Source organism: Lepidochelys kempii, chromosome 7 (assembly GCF_965140285.1).
Source record: "Lepidochelys kempii isolate rLepKem1 chromosome 7, rLepKem1.hap1, whole genome shotgun sequence".
Taxonomy (NCBI): domain Eukaryota; kingdom Metazoa; phylum Chordata; order Testudines; family Cheloniidae; genus Lepidochelys; species Lepidochelys kempii.
Genome location: NC_136386.1, coordinates 39,728,238 through 39,753,907, shown reverse-complemented (window position 1 = coordinate 39,753,907; position 25,670 = coordinate 39,728,238). Strand labels below are relative to the sequence as shown.

At 41.5% G+C, this 25,670-nt stretch overlaps 1 protein-coding gene across 6 annotated transcripts in view; it reads left to right on the top strand.

The window, feature by feature from the left end:
* Positions 1–25,670, top strand: part of SLC6A1 (solute carrier family 6 member 1) — a 109,995-nt gene that overhangs the window by 10,841 nt on the left and 73,484 nt on the right. Inside the window, exon 4 of one of the 6 annotated variants that reach the window (XM_073352310.2) lies at positions 2,847–3,074. The exons of the other annotated variants lie outside the window; for them this stretch is intronic. The gene's annotated coding sequence lies outside the window, so the exon portion shown is untranslated. The remainder of the gene's footprint in view (positions 1–2,846; positions 3,075–25,670) is intronic. 6 annotated transcript variants of the gene reach the window in all.

The window sequence follows — 25,670 nt, the reverse complement described above, 5'->3', positions numbered from 1 at the left end:
CCCAACAATCCACAAATGGGAGCGACTGTGTCCACAGTATAATGAATCCAGTGATATTGCTGAATATTTTCTCACCTTTGAGAGACTGTGCATTCTCCATAAAATTCCTGAAGCTCACAAGATGACCACATTGGTCGCAAAATTGACTGGAAGAGCTCTGGACATATTCAATAAGATGCCTATTGATGAGGCTTCTGACTATAATAAGTTCAAGGATTTGGTTTTAAAGCAATTTCAAATTACATCTGAAACGTACAGAGTAAAATTTTGAACCCTTAAGAGAGGGCCTCGACTAAGTAATGTGGCTTAACTAAACCAGATGAAGGATCTGTTAGATAAATGGATCCAAGGAAGGGGTGTCACTAGCTTTAACGGAATGCATGATTTGATAGCTCAGGAGCAATTCCTGAATATGTCCAAGGAGGAAATAAAGGTGTTTATGGGATAAGGAAATAGACTCTGCAGAAAGTCTTGCTTCTTATGCTGATCAATACGAGTAGTCCCAGACCGCCAGAGAGGTGGGGCAAGCCGGAACAAAACGGGTGGAGGGAGGAGAGAGGAACAACCCTGGTTGCACTTGGAGCGGATACCCGAAGGGAAACCCTCAGACCACCCCCTACTACCCGGGGCAGCCCGAGGCCCCAACTACGCACCAAGGAATACTCCAGACACCTTGTCGTCCTGCCTCACTGTTCTCCAGCAACCCACCTTGCCCCAGTGATCCGTCAACTGGATGATGTTTTAAATGTAGTGAGCCGGGGCACGTATAGGCCAACTACCCCAAGAACCCCAACAGATTACAGTTCATTGCACCGGAATCACACCAGAGGTCTTCAGGTCCAGATACCTCCCAGATACCCTTGGAGCATAGGGAAACTGTGAGTGTGGGCGGGAAGAAGGTCACCACGTGAGGGACACCAGAGTGCAAGTGTCGGCTATCCATGCTTCCTTAGTGGACCCCAATTTAATCAACCCAGAGATCCAAGTGACAATTCAACCCTTCAAGTCTAACTCTTTCAATTTGCCTACAGCCAAGTTGCCTGTCCAGTACAAGGGCTGGTCAGGAATGTGGTCTTTTGCAGTATATGATGATTATCCCATCCCCATGCTGTTGGGGGAAGACTTGGCCAATCATGTGAAGCTAGCCAAGAGGGTGGGAATGGTCACCCACAGCAAGGCTAAGCAAGCCGTCACGCCTAGCTCTGTTCCGGAAACTTCTACCAGGACCTGGTCAGAGGTGATGGAACTGGACCCCATGCCAGCATCTGTAACAGCAGTAGTGGATCCAGTCCCAGAGACCCAGACAGAGCCAGTCCCAGAACTGGAACTGGCGGAACAACCAGCACCAGACCCATTGCCAACACTGAATCCAGTACTTGCAACCCCAACACCAGAGGGCCCCACCGAACCTGTACCAGCAGCAGCAGATAACCCTACACAAGAGGCTCAGCCCGAGCCTGAAACCCAACATAGTGCACCAGCGGAGAGTGGTTCACAGTCAACAGAAACAGCCCCATCCCCTACATCGCTTCCAGAGGGACCAAGCCTAGGTCCACAATCCAATGAGGAACTGATGTCTCCAGCATCAAGGGAAGAGTTCCAGACCAAACAGGAAGCAGATGAATGCCTCCAGAGAGCTTGGACGGTGGCACGGAGCAACCCACCGCCTCTCAGCTCTTCTAATCGATCCAGGTTTGTTGTAGAAAGAGGACTTTTGTACAAGGAAACTCTTTCTGGTGGACACCAGGAAGACTGGCATCCTCAGAGACAGTTGGTAGTTCCAACTAAGTACCGGGTCAAGCTCTTGTGCTTAGCCCACGATCATCCTAGTGGCCATGCTGGGGTGAACAGGACCAAAGACCGTTTGGGGGGGTCATTCCACTGGGAGGGAATGGGCAAGGATGTTTCTACCTATGTCCGGTCTTGTGAAGTATGCCAGAGAGTGGGAAAACCCCAAAACCAGGTCAAAGCCCCTCTCCAGCCACTCCCCATCATTGAAGTTCCATTTCTGCGAGTAGCTGTGGATATTCTGGGTCCTTTTCCGAAAAAGACACCCAGAGGAAAGCAGTACATACTGACTTTCATGGATTTTGCCACCCGATGGCCAGAAGCAGTAGCTCTGAGCTACACCAAGGCTAAAAGTGTGTGCCAGGCACTAGCAGACATTTTTGCCAGGGTAGGTTGGCCCTCCGACATCCTCACAGATGCAGGAACTAATTTCCTGGCAGGAACTATGGAAAGCCTTTGGGAAGCTCATGGGGTGAATCACTGAGTTGGCACCCCTTACCATCATCAAACAAATGGCCTGGTGGAGAAATTTAATGGGACTTTGGGGGCCATGATACGTAAATTCGTAAATGAGCACTCCAATGATTGGGACCTAGTGTTGCAGCAGTTGCTCTTGCCTACAGAGCTTTACCACATCCCAGTTTAGGGTATTCACCATTTGAACTTGTATATGGCTGCGAGGTTAAGGGGCCATTACAATTTGTGAAGCAGCAATGGGAGGGGTTTACACCTTCTCCAGGAACTAACATTCTGGACTTTGTAACCAACCTTCAAAACACCCTCCGAACCTCTTTAGTCCTTGCTAAAGAAAACCTAAATGATGCTCAAAAAGAGCAAAAAGCCTGGTATGATAAACATGCCAGAGAGCGTCCCTTCAAAGTAGGGGACCAGGTCATGGTCTTAAAGGCACTCGAGGCCCATAAAATGGAAACGTCATGGGAAGGGCCATTCACTGTCCAGGAGCGCCTGGGAGGTGTTAATTATCTCATAGCATTCCCCACCTCAAACCGAAAGCCTAAGGTGTACCATATTAATTCTCTAAAGCTCTTTTATTCCAGAGAATTTAAAGGTTTGTCAGTTTACAGCCCAGGGAGGAGATGACGCTGAGTGGCCTGAAGGTGTCTACTATGAAGGGAAAAGTGCTGGTGCCGTGGAAAAGGTGAACCTCTCCATGACCCTTGGGCGTATGCAGCGACAGCAGATCAAGGAGCTGTGCGCTAGCTACGCGCCGACATTCTCAGCTACCCCAGGACTGACTGAATGGGCATACCACTCCATTGACACAGGTAATGCTCGCCCAATTAAAGTTCAACTTTACCAGGTGTCTCCTCAAACTAAAACTGCTATAGAACGGGAGATCCAGGATATGTTACAGATGGGTGTAGTCTGCCCCTTTGGCAGTGCATGGGCATCTCCAGTGGTTCTAGTTCCGAAACCAGATGGGGAGATACGTTTTTGCGTGGACTACCGTAAGCTAAATGCTGTAACTCGCACAGACAACTATCCAATGTCACGCACAGATGAACTGTTAGAGAAACTGGGACGGGCCCAGTTCATCTCTACCTTGGACTTAACCAAGGGGTACTGGCAGGTACCACTAGATGAATCCGCCAAGGAAAGGTCAGACTTCACCACACATGTCGGGCTGTATGAATCTAATGTACTCCCTTTTGGGCTGCGGAATGCACCTGCCACCTTCCAAAGACTTGTAGATGGTCTCCTAGCGGGATTAGGTGAATATGCAGTCGCCTACCTTGACAATGTGGCCATATTTTCGGATTCCTGGGCAGAACACCTGGAACATCTACAAAAAGTCTTTGAGCACATAAGGGAGGCAGGACTAATTGTTAAGGCTAAGAAGTGTCAAATAGGCCTAAGCAGAGTGACTTACCTTGGATACCAGGTGGGTCAAGGAACTATCAACCCCCTACAGGCCAAAGTGGATGCTATCCAAAAGTGGCCTGTCCCAAAGTCAGAGAAACAGGTCCAATCCTTCTTTGGTTTGGCCGGATATTACAGGTGATTTGTACCACAATACAACCAAATCGCCGCCCCACTGACAGACCTAACCAAAAAGAAACAGCCAAATGTCGTTCAGTGGACCGAAGAGTATCAGAAAGCCTTTAACCAGCTTAAAGCGACACTCATGTCTGACCCTGTACTAAGGGCCCCAGACTTTGACAAACCGTTCCTAGTAATCACAGATGCATCCAAGCGTGGTGTAGGAGCAGTTTTAATGCAGGAAGGACCGGATCAAGAATTCCACCCTATAGGGTTTCTCAGCAAGAAGCTGTCTGAGAGGGAAAGCAACTGGTCAGTCAGTGAAAAAGAATGTTACACTATTGTCTATGCTCTGAAAAAGCTACGCCCATACATTTGGGGACGGCGTTTCCACCTGCAAACCGACCATGCTGCGCTATAGTGGCTTCGTACAGCCACGGGAAATAACAAAAAACTTATTCGGTGGAGTTTAGTTCTCCAAGATTTTGATTTCGACATACAACACATCTCAGGAGCTTCTAACAAAGTGACTGATGCACTCTCCCATGAAAGTTTCCCAGAATCAACTGGTTAAAATCGTCCTTGAGATGTGGAAAATATTGTTAGTCTTTATATACTTGGTAGTATATTTAGAGGTGCATGTGTCTTATTAACTCTGTTTTCTCCTAGAGCTCCAGGAAGAATCTCAGCCAGCGTTTCACCCTATCTGTGATTTGGGGGGCATGTCATAAATATAAAGGGAAGGCTAACCACCTTTAAATCCCTCCTGGCCAGGGGAAAAAAACCTTTCACCTGTAAAGGGTTAAGAAGCTAAAGATAACCTCGCTGGCACCTGACCAAAATGACCAATGAGGAGACAAGATACTTTCAAAGCTGGGGAGAGGGGAAAACAAAGGGTTCTCTCTGTCTGTGTTTTTCTTTCTCTGGGACTAGAGCAGGAATGCAGGTCAGAAGTCCTGTAAAGGATTAATAAGCAATCTAGTTAGATGTGCGTTCGATTCTGTTTTGTTTAAATGGCTGATAAAATAAGTTGTGCTGAATGGAATGTATATTCCGGTTTTTGTGTCTTTTTGTAACTTAATGTTTTGCCTCGAGGGATTCTCTATGTTTTGAATCTGATTACCCTGTAAGGTATTTACCATCCTGATTTTACAGAGGTGATTCTTTTACTTTTTCTTCAATTAAAATTCTTCTTTTAAGAACCTGATTGCTTTTTCATTGTTCTTAAGATCCAAGGGTTTGGGTCTGTGTTCACCTATGCAAATTGGTGAGGATTTTTATCAAGCCTTCCCCAGGAAAGGGGATGTATGGCTTGGGGGGATTTTGGGGAGAAAGACGTTTCCAAGTGGGCTCTTTCCCGGTTATATTTGTGAGACGCTTGGTGGTGACAGCAATAAAGTCCAGGGACAAAAGGAAAACTAGTTTGTACCCTGGGGAAGTTTTAACCTAAGCTGGTAAAAATAAGCTTAGGGGGTTTTCATGCAGGTCCCCACATCTGTACCCTAGAGTTCAGAGTGGGGAAGGAACCTTGATATATGCCATGTAAAAGTGTACTGTTTTTATGTGGTGTGTGGAATTGTTATATTTCTATTGCAATTTAAGTGTCTTTAGAACTCAGAATTGATACTTGCCGGGTCAGAGAGATGTAGTAAGATGTCCTTACGAATCAGAATCTTGGGACTGTTATTAGCTAACTAGATTTTTCTGGCTAAAGTGGGCGTATAGCATCAGTCTCATAAATGATATGCTGCCTACAGGGGGATGGTATCTGTCTGGCATGTCTTTTAAATTTTTCACTACTATAATCTCATTTTTCCACCAAGTGACTTTATTTTCTTTCCGAATGTTTATAGTGAAGTTGAGATGCTAATCCTGGACGTTGGAAACATTTTAGGGTTTAAAAGCATGGCCTCCATCTTTGGTCAACAGCAAGAGAACACTGTTGGGTATGTTTTTCTTTTCCTGAATTTCTTTTCAGGCCATTGAAAGCCTAAGGAGACATTCAGCATGGCAGAGATGCACAGATTCCTCCTACTGTACTGATGATCAGCACAGACATTACTGAAAACATGCAGAGGCTTTGCAGCCTTGTGTAAGAGTAAATGTTATAAACACCAGCAAGGGGTAGATACAATCAGATGAATGCTTTTAATTATAATTTAAATAATTCCGAATGACCAGGGGGGGTTGCTTCTGGGGAAAATATGTATAATCCCAAAACCTGCGGAAACTAAAATGAACATTTTATTATCTAAATTATTTGTTTATATAACTAGAAGGATAGTGGGGGGATGGACCCTCAAGTAGTATGTGTGTGTTATTCACTTGATATGTTCCTCCTTTTCAGTAGAGTGAAAAAGGTTAAGATATTCTGAATCCTAATTTAGTTTAGTATTAATGCTGTTGTTAATGCTAATCTTATGTATAAAGCCACTATTAGTTCAACAAAATAAACAAGCTACAGCTATTAATGTTTTTAAATATTTAAATTTTTTAAATGAATGATAGCAGTATTTACTCAGGCCAGATTCTTTAAGGGCTTGACTGTTCAGAGTGCACACATCCCACAGTAAAGGATAACTCACGAGTCATTCTTCTTTGGGGGCACTTCTGAATGCACAAAGCCTGTGCAACCATTATTGTCTCTTTGTGGAGTACAGTATACTAGTTTACTCCCCTTTGGGTGGCCAGCCATCTGGTGCAACCCTTCCCCAACCCCTTAGCAATACTTTGCTCCCCCAATAGCACAGAGAGGGAGCATTCCGAGTATCCCCACTGGCACAGAGGCTGGAAGTTTGCTCAGCTCTTACATGGCCTGTGTAAGGGTGATTGGGAAGCTCTTTGTAACCTCTACCTCTCATTGTTTACTTTTGTAAGGGTTAGGTACAATATTGCCCTAAGTTCTTACTCCAGGCCAAATTTTGCTCTGGACTATATTGGTGTAACTTAAGAGCAAGCTTTGGCCTGTTGATTTCACTAGGAGTTTTGTATGAGTATGGAGTTTGGAATCTGGCCCTAAAATCGAAGGACAGGGTGAGCTTTCAGTGCAAACTTTAAAGATGTTTTAAGTTTATATGGCTCACATGATGGCCTAATTCCTGTTGCAATGCAGACATTTTGCCTGCAGTTAATTGTTGCCACATATCTAGCACTTGGACAGCTATGTACCAGATTTGTGCCTGAAACTGGGTGCTTAGCAGACTAAGCAGTAGATTGCCTCCTGTTAACTAAAATATGGACAGCAAAAAATATGGGCAGCAAGGGAGGCCAAGCTCAAGTCTGACTGATAATTGGGTCAGAAATGTATGATGTTAATGTTTTTGGTGAACATATGAAGTGATTTTTCTGTTGACTTTTCTCAGTGCTTAACAAACTCACTGGCCAAGGGTGCATAGGCAAGTTTCATGTCAACCTCTGGAGTATTTGAATTTTCATGTAGGCAATGGAAAGAAAACCTTCCAAATGTGACCCCAGTGTAGTGCTGTCTTCATGTATCTGCAGCCAACCAGCCTCAAACAGTAGGCAGTCGTGAACTGCTTAAAGTCCAAATTGTAATTCCAGCCTGAGCACACAATAGTCCATATTGCATGAGTGGAGCCACTACCCAGCTGCTACTCAAGGAGTGCACAGGGATCCCATATGGAGCTGGACTCCACAGGGCACTATGCTTGTGCATCTGATGAGTGAGCTTTCCAAGTCCTGTCCCCACACTCTCCAGGAACCACCCTGGTTCTTCTATGGCCCTATGGGGGTAATGGGTCTTGAGAGAGGTGTGGAATGATTCTGTTCATCTCAATGATGTGTTAACTCTGCAGAATGACTCTGTGGCTCACAGTAGGCATTTTGCCTCTTGCTGACAACTGGTGCTAGATGTAGACAGCATAGTCAAGGACAAATTATGTTCAGAACTAGTTCAGTATACCCATGGTTTCGGAAACAGTGCTGAGCAAAAGTTAAGGGTAAGTAGGGATCAGAAATATTCTGCACAAGGTCAGAAACCTTTTTGTCAGCAATCAGTAAATTTCCTAGTGTAGAGGGCGTCTGAGCTTTTCATAGAGCCCACAAAACACTGCTTTCAAAGCATCATCCTTCCTACCCTGCCCAGCATGTAGTTCACATTTTCTAGCTAGCAACTTATTGGATGATTTGGCAAGGGTTGTTTTAATAAATTAGGTTACTTATTTTCTGCCTGAAATTCCCCGGTTGGTGGCTCAGGGAGGCTTTGTATTAAGCTGTACAGAGCATAATGAGGTTGCAGGAATGCTTTGATGTGGAAATGCTTATATACGAAAATGGCCTGGGCAATTATTGATATAGAATGCTTTCCCAAAGTATTCTGGGACAATTTATATTAATCAAATTCAGATTATACTGTAAAGATAATAAATTTGATAGTAGCACATCAAAACTCTCCAAATTCAATAGACAACATGAAAAGGTAAAATCAAAATAATTTTCTTCCTTCATTTTGTTGATACATTTATAGCTTACTTCAATCATTTTTCATAGGCATGTTTGATATCTGCAGTAATGAGAAGTTAATATTGCAATGCTACAGATTAGCAGAAAGATTTTTATCTTTCATATAATTCGTACCATAGCCATTCTCCACCATCAGATTTACTGAGACAGTGATTCATCTTCAGCATTGAATGTCTGCAATGAACTGTCACTACATTTGTCTGACTTAATAAAGATTGTTATATAAGAGTTGCTTCCCCTTAGCTGATTGAATTTAATTTCCCAGGCCACCTCTGGCTTCTAATACTGTTTATCAGCAAAGTAGAGTTTTCTGTATTTTTTCCTTTTCCACTTGCATCTATCCTTGAGGGTTATTAACACAAAGTAGCCCTGAGTGATGGCTTCGACACCAGAGATTCTAAAAGTCTGTAATAGCCATAATAATAGAGTTGGTTGAAGGATACTGGTTGCCTTGGTAACCGGGCATGTGCCATACAAGATAATGTACCTGCTATAGTGAAGAGATCTGTGCTGCATATTGATTGCAAGAGTTTTGAGTATTCATATAAATGTTGTATTTTATAATGCATGTTCCAGCTACGAAGTAATTGTGGTTTACTAAGCAGACTAACTGCATCCAAAACATCTCTGAATCTAGAGTACCTTGAAAACTAACTGTATTTTGTTTTGGTTTGATTTTTTTTTGTTTTCGTTGGGCATTATTATAAGGGTAGTTTATACCAGATATGATCCTATAATTACTGTGGGCTTTTTCTAATTGAGTTAAATGATATTTCATCATCAGTATTCACAGTGACTCTTTTTAGTCCTCTAATTCACATTGTATTCCCACACTATTTTTCAAATACTCCTGAAAACAAAGGGCTAACAGTGTTGGCTAAAACAACGCATCTACTGAAGGACATTCTCCTGTGTGCCGAGTGACAGCACAAGGCACTTCTGTCCCATTTAAATCCTCAAAATGGGGCTCAAGCGGGATGTAAGTGGTGCATAGGCCTTGTGAGCGAGTATAAATTTCACCCACTATTAGCAGGACTGTGCCTGCTTCCCCACGTGGCTCTTGATCTGGATTAACCCTACACTTAGAGTCCTGGGCTTCTTTTGAGCAGATCCCTAGAGATACCAAATTATGTGGTGGTTTCTGAGGTGCACAAATGAAAACTAGGCTGAGACCACCAAACTCCACTTTGTCTGTGAGCTCCAACAGATCAGAATTTGGCCCAGGTATCCAGTGGTGAAATAAACTAAAATCATTAACCTGTATACCTAGACCAGATCCTCAAAGATATTTAATTCAGGTGGGAGTTAGGTGCCTGAGTACTATTGTGGATATGAGCCTTAGCCCCCAGGAAGCCACTTCAGGTGGCACTTCTAGGCTGATTCTGTGCAACTGAAGCCAATGGTAATTCTGCCATTGTCTTCTGTGGGTGTGTGATCAGGCCCATGATATTTAGCAAAGCATCTTGTCATCCAGATGTGTTCTACCTTGTCCTCATTCCTCAGTGTTCCTCCTCTTTGTATCATTATTGGTGTACTCTCGTCTAGGCTTGGCCAGATTAGAATTTGTTTGACATGTTACTATATTCATTCAATATATTTGGTGAACATTTGCACACACAATGAAAACATTCACAGCTAACAGGACAGGTTCACAAATGATTCAAAAGCTAAAGAGGGAGCCAAAATCAATGGAACTTCTGGTTTAACAAATCCTGTTTGGCCAAGTTTAGTTTTGTTTTAGTCTTTTTTAAATTTTGTTCGTTTAATGCTTGACATTCACATTTATCACAATATCGAAAGGCCTTTGCCCAGATGGATCATTCACTCAGGAAAGAATTCGTCAGTGGCCCTTTTTCACAATATTGATTATTTTATCAAAAAGTGTCTGAATTTTATTTTAAAAAATGACTTGTTTCACTAAAAGTTCCATGTTCAGCAATTTCTGGGTCCTAAATTAAGAAAAGGTAATAGCTGGCAAAAAAAAAAAGACACGTAGGACCAGCTCCTCTGGAGGTGTAAATCAGCAAGGCTCCATTGGAGTCACTGAAGCTACACTTAGTTACATCAGATGAGAATTGGGCCCATGAGCTCAGTTGGTCAGATTCGTTCCCTGGCAGTAACTCAGACTCACGACCCTGGAGGAATAAAATCTTCCCCATGGGAGTCACAACACCACAATGTGCCTTTAAGCCTCGTTCTATCAGGGGGTCCACTGTTGCCCAAGATTGGGTAGTACTTGCCAGGGACTGGTCTTGTTCAGGACATTGACTGATTCAGGGCATCCTAGGGAATCTGAATGCAAATTAATCTGCCCTCCCAGTGCTGAACCCCTGGGAGAGTGTGGTAAACTATACACTTACTTGCCTTTACCAGTCATAGATTTGAATTAAACATTACCTTGTTCTTTATAGCTTGACTTTTTAAGGCAGCATTTGACACTGTGCATCTTATAAATCTTTTGGGTCAGTTGCATGCAGTTTAGGGACTCTGGCATTGTTTGAATGTAATTTTTCACTCTCAGAAGTATAGCTATAACGTTGAAATTGAATTTATGGTTTATGGCATCAACCCTGCACAGATATGAATATTGGGGTTCTTTGTTTTGATTACTTATTGAATATTATCAGTTTGAGATGATTGCTGGAGAGGATAGATTTGGAAATGTTAGTTATCTCCAATAATTACTTGCTGGGTTGTGTAACTTAGTTCATTAGTACAAGTAATTTAAAATGCAGTGCTCAGACTCTGTGAATTCAATTCTTCCTTTTGCTATTATCCCTGTTCTTAAATCCTTCCATTGCTAACTAGCAAAGTGCCTAGTTAATTTCATTGCTGACTTATGAAACTCCTAATAAAATGGATTAAACTTATAAAAGATACCAAGCGGGTTTTTTTTTTTAAGTCTATTTGAAGTTGTTGGATTTTGGGCAGCAATATTTTCACACACCTAGAATTTGTTTTTGCTTGATATTAAATGTCTGATCAAATTCTTTGTATTGTTTAATACTGAATGAAGAGACCATAGTTTGAGGCACTGTTACATTGTTTTGGATCCTGTGACCCATCATAAGATATTCTCGTGAAGGATAACCTTTTGTGTTTGTACTCTATTTCAAAGACTTACAAGGATCTGATGCTTTCAGAACCTACTGTGTTTAAGTAGAACCATTACAATTACCATTCCTTTTGCAGAGTTCACAACCATTGGAACTGATGGTTGTCATATATCTATGACTGTATATCCCTCTAAGGGCCAAATTCTGATAGTCTCTTCTTATGCAGAATTTATGTTGAAATTAGAACCATTGAAGTCCATGGATGTTCTGCTTGAGTAAAAACCAAGTTTCTAATGCATTCACAATTATACACATATTGGCCAAGACCTACATCTCATATTCATTTTGAGGAGTACTTACTCACATAAGCAGTCTCATTAAAGTTAATGAGACCGCTTGTGTCAGTGAGTGGAGAATCAGGCCCCGTGTAAGAAGTCCGGCTCTTAACCACATATCTGTATAATTTTCAGTGAACACACAGTGTAGTTTGTATCTTTTCTTACCTTTAGATATTTTCCCAATATTCCGTTTTACACTGCGTTTTACACTGCTGGTTGCTTTGATTAGAAAGTTTAGGCATCCATAAGATAAAAATTGCTAAAAGAGTCATTGGCTTTCCATTTAGCAGTGGGTCCAGCAACTAGATTCTTTGGTTCAAGGCCCAGAAGACAAATGATTCCTTTGCCAGGAGGAAAACAAACTAACAGGCTGAAATAAGATGGCATTTGTGATATATAGCTTAACAAAGGCTGTGAACCCAAATGGAAATAGGGGTCAGTCATAGGAACAACACAGTACCATGTCTTATTAGCTTCACATTGACATGTGGTAATGGCACAGTTAACTCTTGTCACTTCCTTATCATCTCTAGAGAATGGCCACTATTGTTCATTTAGCATCTGTATCTGAATTAGTGACAGTGCTAAGTTAGCAGCACGTTTTTCTGTTTCCTGATGTTGCTTTCTTGCTTGATCCACCCTTTATAGGCCATTCCTTCCCAAGATTTGCAGCTAACATTGCAAATGAAAGCCATATATTCATTTGGGTCAGAGTCATTCCAACTGTATTCTAGCAGCTCACCTAGTACCCAGTCTAATGATGTCGAATGAGAAAACCTGAATAATTTGAAGACTGAGCTGTTTACTTCAACTGGTATGAAATACAACAACATGCTCTAGGAAGGCCTTTGCTTGTGGTGTGTATGTGTGTGCACTCTCTCTCTCTCAAAACTACAGAAAATCAGCACATCCAACTGGGGTCAGAAGGGTGAATTCCCCCCTATGCATTTATGGAATACATGGAGGATCTTGACATCGTATACACCAGTATTTTTGGCACAGTTGGCAGCCTTCTCCCTGATGTGCTGACACCCAGCTCCATAGCCTGGTGGGAAGAGATGTGAGGCCATAAGCCTGCTTCCACCCTGCCCCCTTACTGTTAGGAGGGAGTACTCTCTGCACTACCTTGAGAATGGGGACTGCTGTTGTCTTTGATCTTTGTGTCCTCTTCATCCTACCATGCTCACCAGCACTGGGGCCAGACACAAACTGGCCATTAGTATATTTATTATGTCATAGGGGTGACATTTACAATATTGAAATATATGAAGCAATAAGTGGTCCTTATGGCTGATTAAATGTTGAAGAGAGCCAGATGCACTTGATAACCACAGAAGCTGCGTATTGTGAGTATACTGCAGAGCCCTGCAACTGTAAACTATTGAGGGGGCTAAAATCTAGAAACTTGTGGAAAGTAGGGTTGACATCTGATCTTGCAGGTCTTTGTAAAGCTTATCTGACCATCTTGTTTTTCAGTCTTCACTGTGATGAATCCACAGTGGTTGTTTGTCAGTCTAATGGTAGTGAATGTGAAAGTTGCTAATAAATACCACAAGAAGGGAGATCAGAGTTTAGGGATTCCCATACATCTATGTATACATTTGCGTAACATACCTAAAGTTTTAAGAATCAAGTGACAGAACTGAACCAATACAAACATGCACTTTCTGAAGTAAAATGTAAACACTGTCAAGAGTTAAGTAAAAAGCTAAAAAGTACAGGTGATCATCTCAAAAGATGCAGAAAATCAGTGTCTTTGCATTCTTCAAGATCAAATGTGTCACTGAATGAAACTTTTCTAGTGATGTTCAAGAGCTTTGAGTTCGATCATCCCAAAAGTTAGACATTTTCAAGCCATTGTTGTTATTGAAATGTAGCCCCAGTGATAATTTAAATGCTTCTTCCAGGCCTGCCAGCCATACTTCAATGTCAGCTTCATTCAGGAGTACACTCCATTTGTTGTCAAGACCCCGGGAAAAAAAAGACAAGGATGGGCAGGAGATTATGCCATGAAAACAAGAGAAAGGCAAAGATAAAAAAGTTGCAATCTTCTTTTATACTAACAACATTGTCAATGTAGCACAAAATGAGCAATTTAAAGAAATGATTGACATTGTTCCCAGACAGATTTAAACTTGCAGTTCCACTGCTGGATGCTCCAAATGATGGAGTTGAAGGAAAATTAAAGAAAGAATGAAGAGAATCAGAAGCAAAACTGTTGGTTGCACACAAAAGAATGACCTGACAATAGGTACAAACAACCAAACATGGAAAAATGCATTCATCCATCTGAAGAGAAAACCACAGAACAGTAGGCCAGATTCTTAGCTGCTGTAAGGTAGCATTGTTCCACGCAAATCAATGGAGCAACACTGATTTTCACCAGCTGAGAATCTGGGCCACTGTGTCCAAGTTACTGAAGAAGCCATCTAAAAATACAGTCAAAAAGTATGTCAGGTGTGTCATGGTTTTTTGTTTGTTTTGTTTTGCCATTTTCTCAAACATAAATGAAAGGAAGAGCTAAGAATACTACTTAGGTCAATAATCTAAGGCCCCTGGTATCTGAGTGTGTTAGGTATTGTTGCTTTCTCCTTGGGATTTAGAGAGTGTGCAGAGCACCTAGTGGAACTTCATCTTCTCTTCTTGGTTGGTTGACTGAAAGAGGATTATTGCTTCGCTTTACAGTGGCCTCAGTGGAACTCTAAAGGAAGGCTGTGTCTTTGCTTTTGATTACTACAAGTATATTAAAATTTGCACTTACCATGAAGACTATTGAAGATTATTTTACACGAGAGATTCCAGAGTGGAATTAAGTTTACAAAACAATCGAAGAGGGATTCAGAGGGACTTAACAAATGATAAATGATCACAATCTCAGTGGACGTCTGGTTTGACATAAATAAAAAATATTTGGAGATACACGGACAAAATTGAAACACAATTTAGACAAACCTTCAGACCTTTCAATTATCTGATTTGTTCCCAGAACAGGAAGAGGAGGCTGAGACATGGCTAATGGAACATATTACAGAGCTCCTTCTTTCTCTTCCTTAGTATTTAAAATTGAGGCTCAGATTTCCATCCTACATCTGTTTGTGAAGGAGGTTGTGTATGACAGCAGATATTAATATCGGCAACAATAACTGAACTTCAATATGCAGATGATTGTGCTGTAGTTGCACACTCAAAGGAGGATCTACAAAGATCCCGTAATTGCTTCTCTGAAGCTTACAAAAGCCTAGGGCTAACTCTGAAAATCGGCAAAACAAAAGTTCTCCACCAGCCAGTCCCCAGGCAATCATCAGACCCAGCAAGGAAGATCTACATCAACAAAAAAGAACTGGAAAATGTAGAACACTTTGCCTGTCTTGGCAGTCATCTTTCACAGAGGGGAGACATAGAGGTTGAAATCCAGCACAGAATTTGCTGTGCTAGCCTTGGCTTTGGCAGACTGTCTCACCGGGTGTTCAACAACCACAATATCAGAACACATATTAGACTTTTAGTTTATAAAGCGGTGGTAATCCCAACTCTCCTCTATGGTTGTGAGACTTGGGTGACACACAGAAAATACCTGAAAAACTTGGAACACCAGCACCAGCTCTTTCTTCAGAAAATCCTCAACATAAAGTGGGAGGATCATTGCACTAATGTTAGTGTCCTCACAGAGGAATATTGCTTAGTAATGAGTGTCCTTTTCCAACAACATGATAAAACCGAGATCAAGGTAGAATGGGGATCCATATAAGTAGGTAGGCCTTTATAGGTCTGTAGTGCAATGAGTAGGGTTTTCTCAACACCTAGTACTGCTGTAGAATGTATTGGGAATTCATCAGAAATGTTGATGGGTGACTTTCTCAAACAAAGAGTTAATCGTGAGCAAAAAGAACATTACTTGGCATTAAATTTATATTTTTCAGCACTGTGACACTTTCAGTAAAATTTATGTTTTTCACTTTTAGGGCTTTTTTGTTTTGTTTTGTTTTTTGAAACTACCTGGTTGCCCCAGCATCTCTGTGGAGGAACAGTCAAGTAGTTATATCCAAAAGGCTTCACTTAAGCATTCATAAAACTGCAGACACAAATCTGTGTCTGTCGTTTGTATCTGCAAAATGGAAGGTGCAAAACTGGAGGTCAAGTTGAGGCCCTGTTCAAACTCAGGATCTGAAAAGTTGTCGTGTGTCTAAACGAGAGATGTCACTCTTGAAAATTTCCTGAGACCAAGCAGACAAGACGCGGGGATTTGTTTTTAAAATCCGAGAAGAGAGAGACTGTTTTCAAGGATTGGTAATGGGAGATAGAACCTTTTCATGTGTAGTTACTGATTCCTGTCTGATCCTGATTTACCACCACGTGATGGAAGCTCATTGGCCTTTGTGATATGAGTTACTGCTTGCAATTATTTTCTTAATGGACCTGAGTCCCCATCATAGCTGAAAATTCTTTGGTTGTTTGTGTGTGCAAAGAATGCAGCACTGGGCTCTCCCTATGTAGTACAATCCTACAGAAGGCCATATTTTTACTTGTTTTGCTTGGTTGCATCAGGGAGGAGTAGGGGCAGCTGTGCAGAAAACAGCCAGAGTCCCTGAGTGAGCTCCCTGAGAGAAAGTTGTGGGAGTACCAGCACTACAAGGAATACTGGAGGGAGTGTGGCTGGATGAGCCCCTCGCCTCATAATCTTCTATACTAACCAGTAGTCTTAGGCTGATACTGCGGGGAGTCAACCTAGACCTTGTTAAAGTGTGTAGCAGATTCTGCTCTTGCACATACTCTGGTAACAGGGCATTTGATTTTTTGGGGGGCTGGGTGGGAAATACACATATGCCAGTGCACCTGTTAATGGCCCTTGGGCCCTTTAAACTGGGAGCTGTAGTCGTAGGTCGCCTAATCACATACACTGCAGGAAACTAGATACAAGGTTTTCTGCTTCTGAGGCAGTGGTAGCAGAGGTCCCTAGTCGGCAATGTGTAGTGTGGGTCTCTCGTCTTCCAGCTAGTGGAAGCTTGGAAAACCATAGGTGGTTATTTTCCATTTATTTGCTCTTATTATGGAACTCCTGTGTTGGAAAATAAAGCCACTGTGGAGGAAAGGGTCTTGAGCTGGGAGCTTTGTTCTACTTTTCTAACTGGTGATTTTGCCCACTGGCTTACAACCTTTTTAGGGACCAGGAAGCATTTGGGCAGAATATCTCCAACCACTTGCACCAGTGCATGTCCCACACCTCTCCCCAAGATGGCACTGGTTACTAAAGCCTAAGGTGCACTAAAGAAATTCCCAGAGAGAGTGTCAGGTTAAAACACACAGATGTGAACAACAGATTCACTTAGCCATGGCCAGATTATACCCATGGGAGAAGGTTTGGGGGGCTCAAACTCCATAACACACATCATAGTTCCCTTGAAATCCCTTCAGGTGAGAGGGACTATTGAGAATGCAAAAGAAACAGGGTGTACGGCTTCCCCACACCATATATCATGGGAATCCACTGGGAGGAGAATCCTCATCCCCACTTGGCCTCCTCTGGCCACTGCTCTCTCCTGACACCTTATACCTGAGCAAAGTTCCCTTCAGAATGGGGACAATGTAAGTTAGGTCTTGAATTACTACTTGTTCAGCCAGTAGTGAAGTAGGCATAGATAACTACTGTGCTAGCCATTGCCTGGAGACACCGGGGGAAGGGCACAAAACTGCTGACAGTGGCTTCTTCCCTTGTCATTCTAGGACTGTTAAAACTACTTAAGTAAGGATAAAAAGAACAGGAGAACTTGTGGCACCTTAGAGACTAACAAATTTATACCTTTAGTCCTTTTGGTATGATGTCCGTCTGTTTGCATTTGGAAAGGAAGATGATGTTTGTCTGTATCTGTACAAGTATTTTCATGAAGTTGATGGATTTCCATTCCATACAGCTAAATTCAGTGCCTTGCAGAATGACACGTTTCCGAGTAGCAGCCGTGTTAGTCTGTATCCACAAGGTGCCACAAGTACTCCTGTTCTTTTTGCGGATACAGACTAACATGGCGGCTACTCTGAAACCTGTCATTAAGTAAAGATGTAAGGGCTATTGTGAGGTAGAGAGAAGGAGAGAGCATGCAGTGTGCCTGGCCCTTGTCCCTTCTCCTCAGGATACATCAGCACTGTTTTGCTACACTCCATTCAGAGAAGTGGAGGGCAGCATGAGCCCCTCTGTTACAAGTAATGCCTGAGCTGATTTTATTATTTGCCTGCTTTTCCATGTTTATTTATTGACGAATAAAATATGCAGAATTTTGCAGAATTTTTAAATATCATGTGCACAATTTTTTATTTTTGTGTGTGCAGAATTCTGTCAGGAGTACATTACTTGTTTACATTTTTAATGGATTTAAATAAGTAGATCTATCACGGAAACATTTCCTTTGGTCTTAGGTTTTATAAAAACTTGTTCTGATCAGTCAGTGTCCGTTCCAAGTCAATCTTGCAACGTGCTGAGTGCCCTCAATGGAATTTGTGGATGCACTGCCCTTAATAGGATCAGGCCCTTAATTTGCACAATTAATTTTAATGGATGGTAGTGAATCTTCGCTGGTTCTGTTATACTGATTGATGGCTTTAGTCAGATGATAAATTAGGGAAGGAAAGAACAGTCATATAAGATGTGTAACATGCACTGCACACAAAGTAGCTGATACGCATTAGCCAAGCAAATCTGCTTGTTTTCTCCATTTATATTTTTTACCATGTATAGCCATTTGGGACCACTTTTATATAATGCTTTCTATGCATTAATTCAAGGGTATCTTTATCTCAGGCTTAATGTTTGCTGTCTTGGGAAGGCACTGCCTCGTAAAAGCTAATGTATCTTTCCTGCTTGCAATATTTTACAGTGTGATAAGAGCTTCCCTCTGAAGAGAAGACACAGGAAATCAATCACAACCAAACAGATGTTCAGAAGTAGAATTTTTACTTGGGTGTGGGGAAGGATATATTTCAGAAAGTAAATCACTGGTGAAAAAGTAAATACAGATAAATAGGTATCAATGTAACATTCTTAATTCTGTAGCTTGGATCAACCTTGAGATTGGAATGAGGAAAAGACCAAAGAAAATGAAAGGAAGAAATGGATTCCTTTTTATCTTTTATGTCCTATATTCACAGGGATGCGCAGGTGCAGCAATTGCTTTTAAAACGTTAATTGTTTGGCAAGGAGCCAAGCTTCCCAGTGGCATAAGCAGGTGTAATTCCATTGGTATCTGTGGTGTTGAGTCTCTTCATTGAAATCAAAGGAGTTGCATCTGCTCATGCCACCAATGAACATGGGCCCAGCACTTTAGTGTGGGACATTGTCATCTTGGGACAAGTATTAGGCTTAAAAATCCTTTCCCTTCCAGCGTTAATTTCACTTCCAAAGAAGAAATCATATTTCCTTCAGATGGCTTGGGCTGGAGGATTTGCAGGAGCAATACTGGGATTCAGAATAGGTCACTTTATAAATTACAGACTCACTGGACTAAATTTTTCCCTTGGTTAGTCCATGCAAGGCATCCAGAATCATTGGTTAGGCCATCAGTATGAATTGAGGATGTGGATATATAACTGAGAGCAGAATCCAGGCTTCCTGAGTCTAGGTTATCACTTTCTCTATTAAGTGGAACATTTCTAGTTTTGCTGTACGGGAGGAATTCACCTCTGCACTGGAATAATGGATGCAAAATGGCCCTAAAGAGGAATACTTCTGCCTGCTGTCTGGTTCTCTGCCCACATCTCATGCAGGGGGCATGCCAAGGATAGAAGGGAATAGAAGGTGGCATTTATAGGGCATTCCTATGCCCTGGCTATTATACAGCAACTCCAGGATCAGAGTTGCTAGCCACCTCCCCTCTGTTTCTGTGCTGGGTTGTACACTAACACATGAATTTAGGCTTCAGTGTATGTGTAATATATATGTGGGAGGGGTAAAATCTTGCTGGAAACCTTATGTCACGCGGTCTGGAGTGGCTCATGACCATGAGTGCCAACCTCAGGGCGGACGGTCAAGAAACACAGCATGAACCACAAACTGGTTGTGTGTTCTATACTTAGATTTCACCAACCAAGTAACAAATGTGAACTCCTAAAGCACCATAGCAGCCTTAATAGGAAGCCACAGACATTTCCCTGGGGTACTCTGATCTATCATGCCACCCAGGCAAGCCTGCCTCTGTGATAGATGGTTCCTCACACCAAAAATGACAATATTATTCAGGTTACTCCCAGTCCCAAAGGACCAGTTACTTACCCCAGGTCAATTGTACTCTGATCTCAGACCAAAGACAGCACTTGTAACCAGCCCTGTGACAAACTAACTAAAGGTTTATTAACTAGGAAAAAGAAATGAGAAGTTATTTGCATGGTTAAAGCAAGTAAACATACACAGAAGTGAGTTACAATCTTACGTTCAAAAGGTAATAGAAGCTTCTATAATAAGCAAGTTTTATGTCCTTTATGGCTAACTCAAGCCAAGCAGCTTGGGAATCTCTTGTTTATGTTTAGGAATCTTTGCTCCTCAGAGTGCAGACAGCATAAAGATAACAATTTCCCCTTAACAGACATTTTTGTTCCCTTCCCTCAGCATTCAAGCTGTGAGGGGACATGGGCTTGCGCACTTACTTTCTTCAGGAGTGTGGGAGAAGCAATCAGAAAAGTCTTTTGTCCACAATGGCTGATCTGATGTCTGTAGAGCTTCTTTTGTTGGGGAGGAGACAACACCTCTTGTAAACTAGCATCTCACACTTGGTAATGCTTTTCCCCTGACTATGGGGAATTTACACTCTTAGCAAATATTTTTATAGTTACAGAGCAAACATTTAAACACTACTTTATAACCCAGGATACAGATATTATAAGTAGGATTAATATATGCAGCATCCTATAAGCGTTCCATAAAGTCTACACATTAAATATGTTCTTATAACTCTAATATCTATTTCACCAATACTAACACATGTGAACTAGAGTGGTTTCCAGCTATGCATTGGTCAGTGTTCAGTAAGGCCCAGGGCCTTGGCATGAGCTGGCACTTGGACTGCCAGGATCATAGCTTAATACTGAATGTCATGGCTTTTGTTGGTTTAAAAACCTATTGAATTAAGATTCTTGAGTAGGTCCAGTGGGTTTACCTTAATTGTGGAAACCAGGAAACTTAAGCACTATGGTGGTTCTGACATTGCCTTGCTGTGTGTCTTTGGTCAGATCACTTAAAATCTGTTTCTCATTTTTCCAATTATATAGACAGAATAATGCTATCTTGCTTGCGTCACTGTGTTGTTATAAGGCTTAATTAAATACCCACAATATGTGAGTCAATTATGTTCACTATATTACAGTTTTGTTCTCATAATTTTTATAAAACAAACAAAATTTACTGACCCATGAAGATGTGCATGTGCATATACTGAGTTTCTATGTCATCATATTTCTGTAATCTTTATCCTTCCTCAACTCATCGCTACACCCCTGTTCCCCTCACTAGCATCCCATCTAATGCTCAGAGTGTAAGTTCTTTGGGGCTGGAACATAAGCTATCCTCTTTCTGCCCTCACACTCATAAAAATTCAATTGAGGCATGCCAAGTAGGGCCACCTGTCCTAGTTGTATCTGGGTGCTGGGATTTTGTCAGGAAATGTTATCACTGATCTGCTTATTGCTACCATAATGTGATCGATATGGCAATTTCCTGCAGTATCATTGAAAGATCGTATTTTGTTAAGTTTATGTATTATTGTGGGCTAGGATTGTAGGCAATCTTTCGGTGGGGTGGGGACAGGAGACTAATGTTAGAACTGGGATTTCAAAAGACTATATTGAAAATGTGCCAGACAAGATGGATTTGGGGGATAATAAATGTTAAATGGATTTCCAGAAGATTCCCTAGGGAGTGGTTAATGAAAATTCCTCACCTCTGGTTATGTGAAAACCCAGCCTTTTGAAGCTATGCCTTGGGGAGATGGTCATTGTCTGCTGGTTACCTGCAGAAGGCCAAGATCAAAGGCCCAAGCTGATTAAAGAAATGACTGATCTGCTCAGCCTGTGTTCTCATTCTGGATCTAAGACAGATGGACTTGTAACCACAGGGATAAAACAAGTTTTGAACGACTAACACCTACCAGAGCCCTAGGCTAGAGTTAGGGTGACCTTTAGTGAGCTTTATAGCATGTGTGTAGGAATTTGTATTGTTTTAATATGTTTCTCTGTAATGCTTAAGAATAAATGTGCTTGTTTAGAAGAAACTTGTGGTTATGTGTAATTGCAGGCAGTACACTGGTCCTAGGCTTCAAAGAGCTAACAAAGTGCAGGTACTGGCCTGTTTAGGCAGTCTGGCTTGCTGGGGATATCAGAGCGTAAATCCAGGGAGCTGAGCAGCCTTAAGATCCTGGTCAGAAGGGAGTGACATTGATCTCTGTCCAGAAGAGGTGACATCTGGGAGCTGGAATTCTTTAAGTGAGTGTTAGTGGACCACGGAAGGTGAAAACATGTGCAATTAACATGAAACTGTGACATAAATGTTGTCACTGACTACTCATTGTTACTGTAACACCTCAGAACTTTGTGCAACTTACTATGAAGGTAACCAGAACACTGCTCCTTCTAGTCTCTGTCTCTTCCTTTAAATTGATTTCTGGTTTCTGAATATGTATGATTCTGCTAGAGATCTTCTATAATATCACCCTTTAAACACCCCCCACTACACACACACAGAAATTAAGCAATTTCTTGATTTTGCCAGGCTCCTGGGCTAATCTAGTTCCCTCCATTAGAGAGAAGGGAGGAATCTGAAGGTTGAGGGTTCTGATTCAGTCTAGGTCCATTTATTGCACAGCATGTGTGCTTTTCCTTTTTCATATATATTTCTTTTTTGTAGTGCAGCTATGGTTAAAATATGGGTAGAAAAGCAACTGATTTAAAAAGGATCTTTTCCTACTGACCAGATCAGCTTCCCATGGGAATTCTGAACCATGCCTGCTTGCTTTACCTGAAGAAGAGCTCTGTGTAGCTCAAAAGCTTGTCTCTTTCACCAACCAAAGTTGGTCCAATAAAAGATATTACCTCACCCATCTTGTCCTGCTAATATCCTGGGACCTACACAGCTACAACAACATTGCTTGCTTTATTGACTATTTTACTCCTGTTTTCACTACAGAGCTAATATAAATGTGGGAGAGTGAGCTGGATTATTTTTTGATTGGAACATCATTTGCAGAATCATTAACTAACCCAGCTTCAAACCTATGACTTTCATGGTTTCAGTGCCATTATTACACATAAGGTGGTTTGTCATGTCAAAGTATTGGAAGATGCACAGCAGCGTCATAGCAGAAAGTTGGGAAAAATCAGAATCATAGCCGAACAAAACAAATCACAGGGCATTAAAAATATATATTATTACAGTATTTGTATCTTATAAATAAGACCAACAAAGGGTGGTGGGAAGCAATGATTGCCTTTGTGTTTATACAGTGCCTAGTACAGTGGGGTCCTGGTCTATGGCTGAGGATCCTAGGGGTTACAGTACCAGAAATAATAAAGACGAATTATTATCCCCATTTTACAAATGGCAACTCAGATACAGAAATGGTGACCTGCCCAGAAAGCAAGTCTCTGCTTGGAGGCCTGTGACAGGGAGATCTGTTGAACCAAGATGTTTTGAGACACTGTCCAGTGCCTTAATCACCAGAGCAGCCATCTGGTGTCTGGGCCCATTCAGTAAAGTAAAACCTGAAGCATTTACTGAACTTTAAGAATGTGCTTAAATCCTATTGGTTTAAATCAAAGCTGACTTTAAGTCAAAGACTAATCGAATTTAATTAACTTAAAGAAGTGCTTAGCCACTTTCCTGAATTAGGGCTTAAGTATTTTGCTGCATCAGAAACAAAATTGTGTTTCAGAATTAATAAAAATTAGCACAAACCTTCATTCATATTGGGAAAATCCATACTTCACATAGACTATGGAATGCTCTGCTGAAGCTTTGCAGACTGGTAGGACTTGGGAAGACAGCATTGTATCACTTACACTTGATTCATGTTTGAAAGATTGTCTAAATAGCCGTATAGGCTGGAAACTTTTTTTTTTAAGTGAGCTAATGCAGTTCTACACACTATGGAACATCCATCAATCTGCTTTTAAATTGCAAAAATCACAAAAGTCCATGACAAATGCAGACAGTATAACAGATTCCTAGCCTTGATGAGGATACGTGAGCCAGAATGAACACAGCTTTGTTTTCAGATCCCAGGATGCATTTGCAAGGCTGATGGTATGAAAACCATTCTTTTTTACTGGTAAACTGAGCAAAGGCAAATCAGGCACAATGAAAATGGAATCCCAGATGCCATTTTTAGAGTCACTTTTCAAAGCATAAATGCATCCCTCATTTCCAAGCTGCATGGAGTTAGTGGGTAGTGAGACAAATGCAGAATGATTTTGTCATCTGCAAAACATTTTCTAGTTGTCTTTGTAGTCGTCGATCCTTATTTCTCTTGTTTGTTTCTTTGCAAAATAAGCTGCTTTGTAATGAAGCAGAACTAAGCAGCCTGATCTCTGGTGTAGTTCAATATTTTGCTTTTCCTTTGCCCCCAAATGTGGTGACCCACTTCCCAATAGAACCAGAAAACAAAAGAAAAGAAAAAATAAATTCTTACCTGGTTTGGAACAATTACCTCTCTTTGGAATTATTTCTTGTAATAAAATATGTTTATTGTCGTGGACTTCTATAGTAACTAAATATTCTACACCCTTGTGAGAGAGGGAGATAAGGATGATTTTATGCAGCACTGAAAGCCAATTGTAATGTACTACTGACATGCCCTGAAGGTTCCTGATCAAGGTTTTGGGGGGAAAGTGTGGCTGTAGAGAATTCATCCCATGATTTCTACTAGACCCAGCCAGCTGATGCCAGAAAAGAGTTTAGTAAGAGCTTTGTGAATACCTATGTAGTGTAGACATGAGCAATAAAGCTCATAGTTATGTTACTCAATATTAAGTCTCAGTGCTTTGATTTAGGAGCTTCCAGTAATCAGGATACAACAGCAGTCATATCTTGAGATTACAACAGCTGCTTAACAGCACAGGGTAAATTTAAGTAGACAGAATATAATTACCTGAGTTGGAATTAACCAGGGGTCTGGGGTTAACTCTAGAAAAATGCCAAGGGATCTTTTATGGCCACAGATTATTCTGATGTTACTTTTGGATCTCATCCAAAAGATGGACTTTTTGTGAGGAATATGGTCATAGAAAGAATCCACCCAGCGTATAAAGCAGTATCTATGTGTAATAATGCGTGTGCAGGAATTCCTAGGGAGAAATATATTAGACAGTTTGGCTTTGAAGCAGTTTGGATAAATTATGTCTGAAAATCAAAAGAGTTGATCAACAATGAGGCTATGTAATGAGTACTTTATGTTGTCCCAGAGGTTCTAATATCAAGCAAGCAGTCCTGTGTGCCACTGCCAAGTAGCTGAAATTATACTAAAATCATAAATGAGGCATTGCACATTTTCTATCCAAACACACACATTCTTAACCTCAGGCTCTTGTGAGATACCTTAGGCCTCCCTCCAAAAAATATCAGGACTTCAGGGATGCAAATAGAAACAGTGACATTGAATAGAATGGGAGCAATAGAGAGATGAGTCCTGTTCATGTAGGCTATGAAGAGGAGACTCCCCCTGCTGTTCAGAGTAATATAGTAAGGAAGCACATTGTTCTTGATTGTTTATATAATACAGTGGGACACAAGTGGGAGCTTTGAGTGAGGCTCAGAGATCTCAGGGGAGGAGGAACAGCGAGAGAAATGGGGTGAGAGACGGTGATGGGGACTCTAAGAGGAAGAGAGGGAGTGGGGAAGGGAGCAGAGCTAGCTGTGAAGTTGCTGCAGGGGAAACAGGCCATCTGCCCCTGAAGATGTGGAGAAAAAAAGTACTTTGGTTCCCAACAGGCAGTGAATATTCAAATTTATGTAAATAAGCAATTGCACTTATGTAAA